The sequence below is a fragment of the Bombina bombina genome, chromosome 2, assembly GCF_027579735.1.
Source record: "Bombina bombina isolate aBomBom1 chromosome 2, aBomBom1.pri, whole genome shotgun sequence".
Lineage (NCBI taxonomy): Eukaryota > Metazoa > Chordata > Amphibia > Anura > Bombinatoridae > Bombina > Bombina bombina.
In genome coordinates this window covers 563,233,481-563,252,445 of record NC_069500.1, presented here as the reverse complement: position 1 = coordinate 563,252,445, position 18,965 = coordinate 563,233,481, and positions in this window count along the sequence as shown.

Here is an 18,965-nt window from a genome sequence, read left to right as displayed (position 1 = left end):
AAATACATCCCCAGGCCCCACTTCACCTGGATGAGCCAATTCTTCAACCCGTCCAACTTCATGTGCTAATCCAAAATTATAAGAATAAGAATTAATCTATCTCTATTTCAATATACCAGTCTCTCTCTCTATATCTATCTATCTATCTATCTATCTATCTATCTATCTATCTATCTATCTATATCTATATATATATATATATATATATATATATATATATATATATATATATATATATATATACACCTATCTAGCTATTTATTTGTATTTAAAATAATCTATTTATCTTTCAATCTACCTGTTTCTCTATCTATCTATCATCTATCTTTCTTTTGATTGATCTATCTATCTGTATCATTTAATCAATCTATGTACATGTATGTAAACTGGTATTGTAATTAAACTTACAGGCAGGTGCTTCCTCCTCCATGTCTTCACCCAATGTTGTAATGGTTCCGTCCACCGAGCCATGCTCTGCAGCAATGGAATCGTCCACAGTTGCTTATTGTTTTATTATAGTACACAATGTTAATATATCTAATGATTTATCTTTTTCAGTTATTAACTTACAATCTTCTGGAGACTGCGTCTCCTCCTCCCCCTCCTCCTCCTCAGCCACGTCTGGATGTGCTATTACAAAATTATTAGAATAAAAATGAATAGACAACATATTATTTAAATTGAAATATAGTATCAAAAGTATCAATCAATAGATGTCACAATTGATTGAACTATCGATTGAACTATCTATTGAACTATATATCTATCTATTTAATTTCATAAACATTGGTATGTACTGTTTCAGACTGTAATATTTTAAATAAAAGTAGCACTAACATGCTTGTGATGAGTCATCAATATCAGATGACTGATGTTCTTGTGCGTGTGGTTCTGGGCCACGCAAGTTTTGCCTATCAGCAAGAACATCCTGATTTCCTATTTATAATTATTAACATTTTTAACATTCAATTTTAAACTATCATTAAACAATTTAATAAAAACTGTAAGAGTTGTACCTGCGTTAGGATCCCTTGTCACGTCCAAGAACACCCTTGGCAGGGGGTCCGATTCTGCCTCACTTGGCGGGTCCTCTTCAATTGGATGTAGAAATCTTGGTGCCCTTCTGTTTCGGACTGTAAATAATTTGAAATCAAGGAACAAAAAAAAGGACAAAAAACATTATACATATTTTTTTTTATCCTTCTTTGTTTACACCCAATTGCTGAACTATCAATAAAGGAATACTATGCAAATTATTGAAAAAGGAGAAAAATGACTGATCCTCACTCAGGTCATAAACGAACAAATCTTTAATCCATGTTAATTAAAAGTTGGAGACAGGGGGGAACTTCCGGGCGGCGGCCATGACAGGTCGCAAGAGTGTTAGTCTCTTCAAACTGCAGCGCTAACTTATTTAAAAATGTCATTCTAACACTACTACGTACAACTTACTTGACCAAAGATTCACCTCTGAAGCAAGCTCTTTCATTCAATACCTTTTTCTTTGGTCTCGCTAACAAACCTAGCATACCGGAGTAATATACAGGTTGCGGCCTTCCATCTAACACCCCCCGGTGGGACACCTTGGTGCTCCTATCGTTAAAAGGTTGTGATTCCCCGCAAGGCACTCCTAGAATACCTGAAAAGGACTAATCTTACACATAGCAAAAGGGGACTTTACTACAAGGAATACCGGATGGAGCCCATTGAAGCTACCCTTTTCACAAAGATTGTTAATCTACTAAATACACATTTTTCACGGCTTGAGAATGACCTTATCTCAGCATGGCGAAATGGCGACGACGAGACGAAGCTGAGCTGCGTGGACTCAGACAACCTCCCAGTTCCTGAGATGTTTTCTATTATGGAGGATAAGAAGTTCCCTGCTACAACGAGTGCAGAGGCTGCAACAGATCAGTATAGCTTAGTGAGAACACTCGCACCAGCTACTTCTGAGAATCATGCGGTCACTTCTGTATCAAGCTTAATCACGCTAACCCAACTGCCTGCTGCATTGCCCTTATCTTTCCTGCAGAGCCCTAATCTGACTGACCAGAGCAATCAGATGGACCTACCTAGCCACCCGGTGTCGGCTGCTGCGATACTGCAGGTTGTGGTACTGGCTCCGGGGCGGTTATTTAGCGTGGCTCTCAATCCACTCATAATTTCTCCCACTTATGGAACTGTCCCCAGGCTGTGGCGATGCTTCTACAGGCAAACGTGCATGGATCCTCATTGTGGTTCTTTACATCATAAACCCTGCATCGATGTTCTGAGGACTGGGGTGGGTTAACTTTCTCCATATCTCTGGCTCAAAGTAGAGCATCCCCCAGGTTCTCTGCTAATTTGGACAGCCAATGTTACACGGACCTTTATGCAAGCCGTTGGGGTAAACTATACTCATCTTTTTTCATTGTACACATTAGTTAGAACCAGAAGTTGTGGTAACCGTAATCACAGAGGTGACCCCTAGTTTTCTGTTTATTCTATTCACTTCAGTATTTGTTTTACATAAGGGATGAATGATTACTTGCTATGAGTTTAAGGGGCTAGCATTAACGGTTTTACTCATTTAAAAGTCATAGTCACTTCTCAATGTTATCTTAATCTAATGCCCCCAGTTTTTTTTTTAAGAGTTCCTGCCTCCTACTTTCCCTTATAGAGCTCTGAGGTTTTGCTATCTGCGGCCGGGATGGCAGACCTTTAACTTTATTGCCTAATGGGAGGAGGTTTTTCCTTTTTATTACTGAATGCATAGGTGTAATAACCAGCTTACTACTGTTCCTACTACAGCAGCTCCATCTCACTTTCAGAGTCTGACCGGTAGGCCAAGTTGGGTATATCTCCCCCTTAGCTTACATTGCTCAAGGAACCACAGGTTATTACGATCCCATATATATATTCGCATCCATAGATTTATTACAGGCTCTAAGCTTACGTTTTCTTCAAGATATATGTATCTGCCACACAGTTCAGCTACTTACTGTAGAGGTGGACTGTTATATTAAGCCTGATTTATAGCTATATAACTATCAGCTGGTATCCTCCGGTAGATCACCCTTGTTTGATTGACAACTATCTTGTCCCCTTTCATACCAACCTTCTAACTAAATAATAAACATATACCTGAGGTCTAAACAATGAGATCCATTAGTGGTCTCCTCCCTTTAATACAGCCTTCGATCCATGTTATTATCCTATAAAATATGAGGTCCAAAAGTGGCCTCCTGTCTCCCATAGAAGGCTTAGATGACTAGTGGCATGTACTTTTCTTCCCTTTTTTTTTTTTTAGCAAATGTTTAGTCGTAGAGCTTTGTATCATATGTTCCTTGACGTAACAGATGTTGTTAATTGCATATGCCCTTTTAATATGTAATTCATAGGATGTGCCTTACTATGTGCCCTGGAGAAATGTGACTACGCAAGGTTATAGGTTTTTATATGTACCACAATTTATGCTCTAACATGTTTTCCTTTTCTGTCGACTATTACATGTAATCCACATCATGCTCTATTGATATATTGGATATTGCTAATTGCATACGTTCTTTTAATATGTACTTTATATGTAACCACGCAATGTTATGCAATGTTATAAAAAATTTTCTTTGTATGCCAAAATTTAATCTTTACTACAATATATTCTAACTATAGTTCTAAAAATAAAAGAGGTTCTCCATTAAGGGGTCCATGAGTGGCCCTGTCACATCAATGCTCACCTGCTTTATATTATGTTACAGCATCTTTGCGGTCCAAAAGTGGCCGCTTATATCTTATAGTGGGTGTACTGTTTGAACAGCGTTTATTGCATGTATTTCACGAGTAATTTGTCATATAACTGTATTATATACTTATACGATCTTTCTTTTTTGTTGACAGCCTACTTTGTAACAATCTATTCCTCTTTTTAATATGTATTGACAATTACTAATTGTTTGTTTTGAAAAGAACCTCAATAAAAATTATTTAAAAAAAAAAAAAAAAAGTTGGAGACAGGACATGACAGAACATGCAGCCAAGCTGAAACGTCTGACCGGTTTCGGTCACACAGGACCGTAATCATAGACACAATGACACACACATGCAACTACCCTTAAAAAAGGTTAAAACCACAGTGATTGGTTAATAACAATTGCCACATGACAAACACTTTAATACAATTAAATGCATTATAAAGATATGAGAAGAAAACCTATGTATAATTTTGATTCAAACCATAGACCCTGGATTAGTGTACAATGAATATTCAAGAGAGCTGCCATTAGTGATAATTAATGTACTACTTAGAACAAATTTGGTAAACATCAAAGGGGAAGATAAGAATTAGATTTCAACAGACCAAATTATCATTATAAATAAGAGATTGGATTTAATTTAACAGTAAATAATTAGTTTGGCCATTATTTAGTATTATTAAACTTAACGTATAAATCACACAGTCGTTAAATACAGCTGCCAATACTAACCGGCACTATTGATGGCTTAATTCACCAGTGCCAAAAATTGAGTATATCATGTTCAGAGTTGAAACCTACTGGAACCAAATAATTCAGTTTGAATATCCAGTAGGTTTCTTGTCTGCATAGGGAGGTTAGCCTATCCCCTCCCCTAGGGGACTTGGGGATTTGCTCTATTGCTTGCCATTTGAAAGTAGTGACATCACCATAGTGAACATCTAAAAAATGTCTGGAAAGGGCAGCCCGGCAGAGCATGGTTTATCACCCGAGATATAGGATAGATGTTCCCTAATTCTAGTACCAACATCCCTGGTCGTTCTACCTACATAGAATTTTGAACAACAAGTGCACTCAATGAGATAGATAATGTAGGTACTCCTACAATTAATGCACCCCTTAGTGTTGAATACCTCTCCAGAATGGCCAGATACAAATGACCTGCCCACCCTGATGTGGTCACAAGAGGTGCATGTACGTCTGCCACATCTATAAGTACCTTCATGTGTCAACCATGAGTTACTAGCAGATGGTTCCTTCAATAGACTTGGAGATAGTATGTTACCCAGCGAGGCAGCTCGCCTCGCTACAAACATACAACCTCCCTCAACTTTGTCCCTCAATTGCTTATCTCCCATCAGTATCGGAAGATTTTTCGCAATAATCTTGCACACATCTCCGTAATGATTAGAGAACTGGGTTACAAATTTTGGTTTGATGTTAGTGGATGGGGGCTTTCTTTTATTTGAAACATCTCTTAGCATAACTGCCCTGTCCATTTTCTTTACCTCAGAATGAGCTTTGTATACAACTTCTCGTGGGTAGCCTCTTTGTCTAAGCCTTCTGCACAGGTCCCCACTTTCCCTCTGGAAATCACATTGCTGGGTGCAATTGCGTCTCACCCTCATGAATTGGCCCTTAGCAATACCGCCAAAGACATGTTCAGGATGACTGCTTTTAGCATGTAACACAGTGTTACCAGCAATTGGCTTCCTATAGAGGGACGAAACAACCTTATTCTCAGCTGGGACACCTTTAAGGACTATATCCAAAAAGCAGATATCAGTTTTATTCCACTCAAAGGTGAACTGAATGTCAACCTCATTTCTGTTCAGATAATCCACATACCTCTTAGCAGAAGTATGATCACCTGACCAAATTATGAGCAGGTCATCAATATAGCGAATGTACTTGATGACTTGATCTGAGGGATTTATGCCACTATCTCCATAGACGTGGGCCCTCTCCCACCACCCCATAAAGAGGTTGGCGTAAGAGGGGGCAATTCTTTCATTCCATCTGAAAGATCCGTATAAAGGTCCAAATAGAATTCAATTGCTCTCAGGCCATGTGTGTGAGGGATGGATGAGTACAAGGAGACAACATCAATTGTCAACCAACTATACTCCTCTTTCCAAGACACATCCTCCATCACACACATGGCATGGGTAGTGTCCCTGATATAACTTGGGAGCCTTTTCACCAAGGGTTGAAGAAAATAATCAACCCACTTGGATAATGGTTCTAATAAAGAGCCAATACCAGCCACAATCGGCCTACCTTTCACATTAACAATACTCTTATGAATCTTTGGTAAGTGGTGGAAGATGGGAACAACCGGATTATTAACAATCATTGTTTCAGCAGTTGCATGATCAATTATCCCATCCTCCACCGCCTCATCCACCCAATGCCTCAGTTCATTTGAGTATTTCAATGTTGGATTTCCTGGTAAACCAAGATAGGTGTCACAGTTTTCTAGCTGGCGAAGGGCCTCGCTCACATAGTACTCTTTGTCCATGACAACCACATTGCCACCCTTATCTGATTGCTTAATCACAATCTGATCATTATTATTTAAATCAGTCAAGGCTGATTTTTCTTTAAGGGTAAGATTATGGGGCCCCACTGTGGCCGTCATGGACAAATTGGTAAGATCCTCCACCACTCTTTTATGGAAGACTTCCAGCGCCTTACCTTGTACTTGCATAGGATAAAAAGTAGATGGTGATCTGAGTTTGGGGATAGACGTCACAGAACCCATGTTCCCAATGTTTCCCTCGTTAGATAGACTTTCAAGGGACAACAGTGTGCAAGTATCCCTAAAGTCTAAATTTTCAGATGTTCTACCTGACAAATCCCTTCTCATATCCAGAGTATCAGTATTGGGCTCTGAACCTGAAAAGTATTTATGAACCGTAAGGTCTCTAATTAATTTGTTGACATCTACAATTGTTTGAAAAAGATCAAACTTCTTAGCTGGAACAAATCCGAGACCATAATTAAGGACCCTATGCTCAAAATCAGTTAGGTAATGTTTGGAAATATTAATAACAGCATCTAGACATACTTGTTCTGTTTTCTGGTTCTCACGGCCCTCAAGGGGCATCTCTGTTGTTCCTGATCCCCTGTCTTTGGGTTTGAATTTCTCATATTCTGCTTGCCCCCTCCCCCCCTTCCGGTGGGTCCTGAGCCCCCTGAAAAACCTGAGGTTTAGAGCACTGCGACTGGTTAGACCCCAATTTTGATTTAGGTTTTGCTCCTTGTTGAGCCGAATTCTTTAGTATTCCCTTAAAGGGAACATTCCTGGAGGTTGAAGAGCATACTGTTTCCAATTGATTCTCAAACTCAGATACCTGATCATCGCTAGAGCCTCCCTCATAACTTGAGGCAAACCTATCCTCCTCGGAGGTATCACCCCCTAGATTCAAAAATGACACTTTCTTATTACCATCCTGTTCTAATTCCATTCCTATTGCTTTACTCTGTTTATTATATCTCTGACCCCTTCTTCTCTTGTTCCTGTTTTTATTTTTACTTATATAAGGAATGGTATTATCAGTAGTATGCTCAAATTCCTCTAAATTAGACCACTGTCTATTTCTTTGGCGTCGCCGCCAAATATAGACATTGCCTGAGGTGTAATCCTTTTGGTCACGCAAGAACTTGGTATGCTTAATTTGAATTACCAATTTCTTGGATTCCTCAATTGTCTTTTTAAAGATGGCATCAAATCTTGAATAAACCTCATACTCCCTAAATCTTTCCATATCAGAGTAGATCTTATCAAGTCTAGACTTTACTTCTATCAATAGCATATCCTTATACTCTATAAGCAATGAAATCAGAGTTAGTGAGCAACTGGTTAGAGCATGATTCCAACGATCAATGAAGTCCTGATCTTTCACATCATAAGTTGGAAATTTATTTATCCTAAGCCCTCTGGGCACCATTTTTAATTGTAAATATTTATTGAGAATCCATTTGTCCCACTTCAACTTCTGTTCTTTAAGCTTTAGGTATTCAAAGTCTTGAAAAAGGTCTCCTAATTTAATATTTGGGGAGTCAAATTTAAACACATCCTCCAGGTCTAAGGAATCCAAATTATCTTCGTCAATATCAGTAAAAAGTGAAATTGCCTGTCCCTCTTGGTCCTCCATAGCTACCACCTATAGACTATAGGGAGCTAATAATTATAGTCCAACTTAAATATATATGTGAATGATGCACACAGTACCTTTATTGTAATAACACTATACCCAGAGTAAACAAAGATAAAATCACTGCTGTACTAAGCCAAAGCACCTCATAATCAGGGAATATATGAATAATAGACAAAAAAGATGAGCAGAGAGGTGACGGTTACTAGTGTTCATTAATAAACTCAATAGCCACTCTTTAGGAAATAGTGAATCATCAACTATATACATTAGCACAACAACCTAGGTAGGTGAGACTTTCTTCTAGTATTCGGCACTGTCCTCAAGGCAACCACTCTCAAACCTAATCGCCTTCTGTATTTATCACAGAACAGGCGACTGGTACTATTTAGTGGGCCATCCGGGTGTAAATCACTACCCGACCTGTCAGGACAATGTCTCACAACACACGGCACAGGCCGTCACAGAGTTTTCACTCACCCCCTAGTGCTGTTTTATTTGATGCGCTGGCTCCATTCGTCCTCACGGAGAAGAACTGCTTCAGATGCCTCTTACGTCCGCAGTAAACTCCCGGCAGTAGCGTGGCCACTCCAAACTCCTAGGCCCCCAACAGAACAGGGACCACGTGATCGGCTCCTCCAATCGGATACGTCCTCAGTGCTTATACTCAAGTGGGTACAGGGACCCGCTTTCTCACTCTCTCGCTCTGTTTTCATAAACACACAGTACCGCACTATAACCCTTGGATTGCTGACGACTGCTGTTCCTATTTAGCCTGTAATCTGTTCGTATTAATATCTCTGCCCACTGAGGACGTATCCGATTGGAGGAGCCGATCACGTGGTCCCTGTTCTGTTGGGGGCCTAGGAGTTTGGAGTGGCCACGCTACTGCCGGGAGTTTACTGCGGACTTAAGAGGCGTCTGAAGCAGTTCTTCTCCGTGAGGACGAATGGAGCCAGCGCATCAAATAAAACAGCACTAGGGGGTGAGTGAAAACTCTGTGACGGCCTGTGCCGTGTGTTGTGAGACATTGTCCTGACAGGTCGGGTAGTGATTTACACCTGGATGGCCCACTAAATAGTACCAGTCGCCTGGTCTGTGATAAATACAGAAGGCGATTAGGTTTGAGAGTGGTTGCCTTGAGGACAGTGCTGAATACTAGAAGAAAGTCTCACCTACCTAGGTTGTTGTGCTAATGTATATAGTTGATGATTCGCTATTTCCTAAAGAGTGGCTATTGAGTTTATTGATGAACACTAGTAACCGTCACCTCTCTGCTCATCTTTTTTATCTATTATGCAAATTATTGTCACTGCAAATTTTGTTTATTCTCATTAAACACGATTACCATGTAATTGCTAGTCACAAAAATGTTAATGTCACATAAGACAGGTGTATTTCATTATTGAAGTGGCCAGATATATTTATGTGTATTGTAATGAATGCTATTCTACTTGTTAAAAACTACTTGTTAGAGTAGACAAATATTGAAGTATTCAGAAACCACTAAGGAAACTGTCTAATTATTCCAAAACCGCTATGTAAACAAAATCCCGAAAATGAAATATTTATATAACATGCGTGAGGGCAATATTGAATGATATCCATGCGCAAATAAAATTGTTTTAAAGCGCAAAATAAGTGCATGAAAAATACATAACTGTACGAAATGAACATAACATCGAATATAAACATTACAAATATAGACATTATATATATATATATATATATATATATATAAAATGTCTAGTAGCCAGTGGCCCAGCACTCTAACCTCTATGCACATACAGTGACTTGGGTGGAGTCCTCAATGAACAATCAGATAAGTACATGGAGAAGGAGGGCACCCACAGGATTTGAATGATCAAATAATTTATTACAAATGAAGTGCATGAAAAGTCATAGTCAACGTTTCCGCTCTATCCTTGAGCCTTCTTCAGGACACATTTTACATCTTAGTACGGCTGACCTGCCATGTTCCCAACGGAGAGAAACAGTTATAGTTTATATATATATATATATATATATATATATATATATATATATATATATATATATATTATGTAAGCCCATCATATGATAGTGATTTGAAACTACATAAAGATATTATAGTAAATAGACTGTACTATAGCATTATAACATTATTTGCGTTTCTTTGGCCATCTAATTTGCGCATTAGCAGAGGCAAAAATGGATTCTACAAATAATGGGAAGAAATCCGGAAGATCAGTACAATTCACTCAAACACAGAATGAAATTCTAGTTGATTTCGTAATGCAGAATTATGTAGACATTATTGGATATAATTCACGAACTGTACCTACACAAAGAAATATTTGGTCAAATATCAGCAATGTTGTTTCTTCAGAGGGGGAATTTCCAAAAGATGCAAAGGCATTCAAAAAAAGAATTGCTGACATTAGACGTCAAATTAAAAATAAAATTAGTAAAGAAAAACAATCTGCAAAAAAAAACAGGTGGAGGAATGGGTTTCACTGCTGATTTAACCCACTACGAACGTCAAATGTATGCGAGGATGGGTAATGGCGTCATTGTTGGTATTGATGTGCCTTCAGATACAATGCAATTCAGAGGTATTATACAATATTTTATTATTATTACTTTTGTGTATCTTGATATAAAATGTAAGCATGTGCCACCCATGTATTAATTTAAAAAAATATGTAATCTAATGTAATTATTATATCTTTTTCAAGACGCTGCTCATACTGATGAATTGAAAAAAGTCCCTCATGAGGGAGAGTTTGAAACAGCAGAATCACCAAACTCAGGATGTGTTGAAGAGCCATCATGCAGCACATTGAGGACACAAAAAGATAACATAGGTAAGTATTTTTTTATTTGGGCAATGATAGTATTGTCTCTTAACTAGCTAAATGTATTTTATTTTAGACATCTTTAATCCCTCATTGTCTTTGATATTCTTCAAAAGTGATATACAGGTAGCCCTCAGTTTACGTCGGGATTAGGTTCCATGTGCTTTTAAAATTGCCTTTAACACAACACCCATATGCCTTGAAAATGATCGCTGACTCATTCCTGCAATCGGACTGGACACCGATTGAAAAGGTACTGTAGCCAAGAAATGTAGGACAGCCAATAATTTCACTATTTCTGATATTGATCTTGTCCATCCTTCTTGTGCTCGGTTCTAGTTCATGTCATATTGGTCCATATAAATCTAAAATAGTTGATCTGTTGAGCCTGAACCTTTTTTTAATTTCATAATCAGTTAGAGCATGCAGACCAGAATGGGGCAAGAAAACTCTCGGAACCCGTGTGCGCCTTTGTAAGCACATATTTGTGTCCGAAACAGTCTCCTCCATGCGCTGAGCAACGGACAAATTAGCTAAAATCAAAAAGTTCTCCATCTGCATATGTGTGAAAATGTCGGCTCTACTGAGATTCGCCTATGTATATATGGCGAAATTGCGAAGACATAATTGTAGGAGAAACTACAGTTCACTATTGGCGAAAAGCAATGATGAATACAAAACAAGTCGTATTTCTATGTCTGCATCTAAAATTATGTCTGTATCCAATGTGTGTTAGCACTGTCGGGAGCACCCCTGTGCGCCTAGGCGGAGTGCGAAGAAGTTTCCTTCAGATTTGCGCAATTATAGGCCAGAGTGCTTTGATTAATATGACGATCAGTTCGTATGTGCTATTTTGGACGGAATTAAAGGAGAATTGCTTTGATAAATCTAGCCCTAAAATCTACTAACACTCAGCCAGATTACAATTTTTGCGTTATGAGTGGCTCGCTAATAACTTGCAAGTTATTTCCACCGCTCACCTTTAATAGCGCTGCTATTACAGGTTTGCAAAAACCCCGCATTTGTGGGCGATATGGCAGCGATGAGCTCCATACCGCACACAAATACCAACGCTGCTTTGAGCTGCTTTGACGTGCTTGTGCACGATTTCCCCATAGACATCAATGGGGAGAGCCAGCTATAAAAAAGCCTAACACCTGCAATGAAGCTCCGTAACGCAGCCACATTAATGTCTATGGTGACATCATTGACACCTACATTACACTTATTAACCCCTAATGTCTCCGCCACCTACATAAATTTGTTAACCTCTAATCTACCGGACATCCATCCTCATCCAGCCGGGAGAAGTCTTCATCCAAGCGGCAAGAAGTCATCATCCTGGCGGGCAGAAGTCTTCATCCAGACGGCATCTTCTATCTTCATCCTTCTGGCGCGGAGTGGGTCCATCTTCAAGACATCCGGCGCGGAGTATCCTCTTCATACAGTCCCAGCTGTATGCGATTTTGTTTTTTTATTAAGCATTACAAGGTGAAGAAATACATGTTCCAAGGGTGTTCCATAGACGTAACTTTTATAACAATGAGGAAACCTTGCAGGTATTTTCTAATGTTCTAAATAATACCTGCAATCTTAGGTAAATGTTTTCACACATATATGTCTTGACGCATTTTCATTGGTGAGATAAGCATTTTTAAGGTATTATTCACTATAATAATTAGTTTTCTATACAGTAAATAATATAAAGCATTCTGATTTACAAAATAATTTATATGTTATGTAAACATCTTTTGAAAATATTACCACTTCAAGCTGCTGAGGTTCATATTCATTAGCGATGTGCTTGTAATGTTCTAAGGTAGCAAACCCAATACTTTCCTATGGAAGCCATATTATGTATCATCTGTACAACTAGAGTAACCCCACTTTTTATAGAACATTTTACCTGGTAAGATCCTTGATATATTGGCGAGATAGAAATTAGCATTTCTCATTGGATGAGGCAATCCTTTAATCATTGGACTTCTAGTAGTGATAACCGTATGCATCAGTCTTTTTAAATGGATATGAAACCCACATTTTTCCTTTCATGATTCAGATAGAGCATGCAATTTTAACCAGCTTTCTGACTTACTCCTAAGATCAATTTTTCTTCATTCTCTTTGTATGCTTTGTTGAATGAGCAGCAATGCACTACTGGTTCCTGACTGAACACATGGGTGAGACTATGACAGTCGGTATATATATATATATATATATATATATATATATATATATATATATATATATATATATATATATATATATAAGTTAATGAAAGTAAATTGGAAAGTTGTTTAAAATTACATGCTATGGGGCCAATTTATCAATGTCTGTCCGACATGATACGACATATCTGGTGAACTACTTGTGCAATGCCGCCCCCTGCAGATTCGTGGCCAATAGACCACTAGCAGGGGGTGTCAATCAGCCCAATCGTATAGGATCAGCCAGACTGCAGACCGCAGCCTCAGAAGCAGCGGATCAGTTATGGAGCAGCGGTCTTAAGGCCGCTGCTTCATAACTTCTGTTTTTGGGGAGCCTGAAGGCTCGTGCAGAAACAGAAGTATCAAGCTCCATTCGAAGCTTGATAATTCAGCACCTCTGTCTGAATTATGAAAGTTTAATTTTGACTTGAGTGTCCCTCTACCATCTTTTTTACGACAATTGTTCTTCAATAGCCAAACTCCACCCACCATTTGCCTTATTTGGAGAAGCCAATCTGGGTCTGCAGCTGCTATGGACTAGTCACAGTAACTGTGTTAGTATAAAGTGTGTAGTTTTTCAGTTGCCATCTGCTGAAGCCAATAAGCAAGACATATGTAGCAAGGTTTGCCTCGGAAGTCAGCAGGGTGCATCTCCAGCTCTGAGAATTACAAAATCCACAATTTTCAGAGCTAAATTACACAAAAGGTTCAAAACAAATAATGAAAGTATTTTGCAAAGTTATTTTTCTATGTATAACTATAACTACACATTGTAAATATAAAAAAAAAATCTCAAGGTGATTACTGTCCTTTCAAAGTATCTTATTTTTTGTACTAAAAAAAAGAACTATAGTATCTATAGAAAAGGTTAGCATTTTTTTTTTTTATATATATATAAATATATCACTGAAAAAAATAACTTAATCTCTGTTTTCACTCAGTTCCCTAAGCAATAAGGCATTTCAGGGATCACCAGATTTTAAGCGGCTAATTGGAGATTCAATAACCAGGATATTTTTGCATCTGATTAGAGGACCACTCTTGGAGGTGGCTTAGAGCACTTGAAGTTTCTAAGAAAGTGACAAAATGAATTATTCCAGGACACACGGTTCAAGAGTTTACACAAATGTCACAATGTCAGTGAACATGGAATCCATCAATCTGCTCATTGCACAGCAGGAAAGCATTTTTTATTTGAGCAGAAAGTTGTTTTTCTTTTTTATTAGCGTTTATGCTTCTGGCTTTGTTTTCTCCCTTTACCAAAAAGCACATTCATTTTATTTTGCATATAAACTGTTTTATATGATGCCCTCTCCTGAGGTTCTTTTAGCAGAGATGGGCAATCAACATGATATAATTTGCAGGAACATACGGTGACCTGGAGATATCTTATAGAATGTGGGACAAAAAAAGAGTATTCTATTCAAGGAATGAATGAATGTTTACCTCTGATATTCCTATTGTGATGCTCTTAAAGGGATATTGTATACCAATTTTCATAAAACTGCATGTAATAGACACCATTATAAAGAAGAATATGCACAGATACTGATCTAAAATTCAGTATAAAACCTTTTAAAAACGTATTTAGAAGCTCCCAGTTTAGCGCTGTTAATGAGGTTTGGCTGAGACACCCACTGAAAGGGGTTGGGAAAACAAGAATAGCAGACTAACCCTTTCCCTGCCTCCCCCTTCCCTGCATATGAAAAGACACATTATTATTATTATTATACTTTATTTATGAAGCACCATCATATTCCGCAGCTCTGTCCATGGATACAGTTCCTTCAAATAAAACAATAATATAAAACTTCTAAGAGACAGGACAAAATTTACAAACACATACAGGAGGAATTAAGGGCCCTTACTTACAATCTAGAAGGGTAAGAGGTTGGGAAACATGAGGTGAGGATTGCAAGATTGAGAAAGATGTTAATGCAGAGTTAGATGAGGGAAATGTTTTTAGGTAAGATAAATATTATTGAGTTGGGTGGTAGGCTTCTCTGAACAGAAAAGTCTTTAGAGAGCATTTAAAATATAGAGAAAATAACTAATTGTGTAAACCATTTACAAATCTAAACAAGTCAGAAGACTTGCTTTAAACCTAGAAACTCTCTGACTACACTGTTTCTAATGCAGCAAAGGAATCTGGGTAAGATATGCAAATGAGGTTCACAATGACTCACCTTTTTACTTTTAGCCTGCTTTTTAAGACAGGCTTCTCTTTATGCCATACCTACTTCCAGCTGATGAGTGGCAAAACTACAAAACAGCTGTCCTGGGATTGGTCTGAGTCACTGTACTAACCCTAGCTAAGCATGAAAGCTGTGTAATGCAGCAGTGCTATAGCATAAAGGGAAGCCTGTCTTAAAAAGCAGGCTAAAAGTAAAAAGGTGAGTCATTGTGAACCTCATTTGCATATCTTACCCAGAGTCCTTTGCTGCATTGGAAACAGTGTAGTCAGAGAGTTTCTAGGTTTAAAGCAAGTCTTCTGACTTCTTTAGATTTGTAAATGGTTTACACAATGAGTTATTTTTTCTATATTTTGTATTTAGTGGAGGATTTTAAACTCACTTTTCGCCTCCCCATAATTTTAATTGTTGTTGAGAGCATTTAAAGGAAGAGAGATTAGGGCAAAGCCTGACAGCACGAGGGAGAGAGTTCCAGAGGGTAGGTGCCGCACAACAGAAGTCCTGCAGTCTAGCATGGGAAGAGGTGATAGTCACAGATGCAAGGAGCAGGTCATTGTTGGATCTTAGTGGGCGGGCTGGAGTATATTTGTTGATTAGAGAGAATAGGTAGACACATAACCCAAACAGGAGTCAGCAGGAATCTGTAGACATCAGTATACATCTGACACTGTGGGGCTTGGTTAGGAGTCTGAAAAGCATCCCAATTTTAATAAAAAATAAGCAAATCTATACATTGTTACAAAAACACTCCCAGATGGGGTATATAAATGAATCATCTACAAAACAGTTATGCAAAGAAAAATCTAGTGTACAATGTCCCTTTAAGTACAGTATATAAGCTAAAACAAAGCATTGATGTGTCCATGTTTTCTTTGATGCATTATGTGCTCAAAATATGTGCATTACATTGTATATGTATATTACATTGCATTTCAATATTCATTAAAATATCTATGAAATATAATAAAGAAATAAGTGATTGCAATGTAGTTTAGAGTTCATTTCAAGTTTGCAGTCAGTAGAATGTAAAGTTTAGAAAGCAGCTAAAAATGCAAACATCACAAAAGAATTACACTAATCCTAAATTACTAGAATGGTTTTTGTTATCAGAGGTGCAAGGGAACTTACCTGAAGTTCTGGTGTCTGAAATACAATAGCAGTAACTTACCGCTACATTTTCCCACACATTATTATTCCCCTCAAGATAGTAGTGCAAAGCACCAGGGGTTACATTTCCATGCAAGACTCTAGGGCCTCGATTTAGCAAAGCTTCAACTGATCGTACGCTTGAATCCCGCGTCGAATTTGATGCAAGATTAATTCGCCGTAGTTAACAAAGCATCAAGATTGTCAAATGTTAAAATGTGCAACGTAATATATGCTCTCCCGCGATCTCAGTCTGACGCAGATCGATGCTTGCGTCATCCCAGATGTTTCGAATTCACATTCAACTCTGACCATATTAAAAATTTATCAAACATTCAACAGGTACGCTCACATCTATTCCGAATGCAGCGTACCTATCATTCAAACCGCCACCCTTGGGGCCGCAAATTTATTAACATTCTATACTCTTTCTAAATCAAACAATATGATTGCTCCAAATTTGGTGCAAAGTATTGCTTAAATTTTTATGCTCTAGTAGATATAGGGATAAAAATTAAATACATTACTACTTATGTATTATGTTACATCTTTATCTCTCATTACAAAGCAAGGGGAAAATATTATTGCTCCAAACTTGGTGCACTAGTAGATATAGAGATAAAAAATAAATAAATACATAACATAATATAGCTAACTTCCTTTTTTAATTTTTTTATTTTTGGATAAATCTATATGCACCACGTTTAAGGAATGTAATACAAGTCCCACTCTCCACTTTGCACCAAATTTGATGCAACACTTTTCTCGACAAATATGACGCAATACTTACTCAATACTTCTGTCATTAATCACTCATCAGAACTTTTAAGTGCCAACAGCTGGACTCTTAAGCTTACATGCTAAGGGGGTTCAGGGGATAGCAATGGAGGAGTGGAACTGGTATAAAGAAAGGTTAGCGTAGGATGTATGCATCCCTGAACAGTAGAGTCTTTAGGGAGCGCTTGAAGCTTTCAAAACTAGCGGAGAGTCTTGTGGGGCGAGGCAGAGAGTTCCACAAGATGGGAGCCAGACTGGAGAAGTCCTGTAAATGGGAGTGCGATGAAATAACCAGAGAGGAGGAGAGTAGGAGGTCATGAGCAAAGTGAAGGAGACAGGATGGAGAGTATCTGTAGACAAGGGCCTCTAGTTATCAGGATCGGATCAGGTCCGCCAGACTTCACTGAATACGGCGAGCAACACGCTCGCCGTATTCAGCATTGCACCAGCAGGGGGGTGTCAATCAACCCAATCGTACTAGATCGGGTTGATTTGCGGCGATGTCTGTCCGCCTGCTCAGAGCAGGTGGACAGGTTATGGAGCAGCGGAGCTTGATACATGTGCCCCAAGGTCTGAGATATGAAAGACAACATTGTTTAGAACATAAAAAGTAATTTAGGGACAAAAGATTTCTGACATAACTCACACACACACACACATATATATATATATACAAGTTTGTGCAAAGATATATGTACAAATTCTAGCATTAATAATCAAAATTCTAGCATTAATAATCATTTAAAATAAAATAAAAAAAACATGAGATATGCATATCATGAATCAGAGAAATACTAATACACATTAATTTATGTGTATAACAAATAAATAGAAAAATAAATATCTATGAGCTATTATTGTTTGTTCAGGTATAAATATAGCTTAACATTAACAGATGAAAAATAAAAGATTAGCTTTAGAGAATTGTGCTTGTTCATGGACAGTAATGAAATGGTATAAATAACGTGGGAAAAAACAGAATATCTGTGACATCGATGACTCTAAATTTATCAAAAGTCAGATGGTCATCGCTCCGTACTTGACACGCGTGTTTTTGACAGACTTTTTGATTAATAAGGGCGTTGTATGTAGATCTGCGGCAGCGATGTCTGGCGAGCGTATTCACGCCAGCGAATGCACCAAAATTGATGCTTTGATAAATCAAGGCCGAGAGGCCTATTTAACAACGGTCTTGTGGACCTGATCCGACAGTGCGGATCAGGTCTGCAAGACCGTTGCTGAATGCGGAGAACAATACGCTCACCATATTCAGCATATATGCCCCCTGCAGACTCGCGGTCAATTGGCCGCCAGCAGGGAGGTGTCAATCAATTGTGGCGATTCCTGTCCACCTGCTCAGAGCAGGCAGACAGGGTTATGGAGCAGTGGTCTTTAGAAACATGGGCCCACAAGCTCCATACGGAGCTTGATAAATGGGCCTCCTAAGTTATAAGTCAGTATTAACCCACCTGTGCCACACTCCCACAAATGTCCACAGATGTTACTTGTTGCACACCTGCCAAACTAATTACCAACCTTACATTACCTATTCTACACAAACCATCTCCCAATCTAAAGAACCCTTCAGTTAGAGGATCTCCCAGCCAAACCCCTCCCCTTACCAAACTATGGGACCCATCCTTAAGAAATCTCTCCCCCCATTTTAACCACCCCACACTTCTCAACCATTGGACCAATACATAAAAGCCCCAACCAGCTTTTATGGCTCAATCATTGTAAATACAACATTCCTTGTTTTACTCACTTAAATATTAAAACTGTTGGTCCTCAGAAGAAGGATATTAAATTCCTTAAAAATTAAAGAGCCCCTGCTTCTTGAGATGAAAATGAACATGAAGTCAGGATTTTTAACTTTGAAAATTGTTGCTGAAATGAAGGACATATATAATAA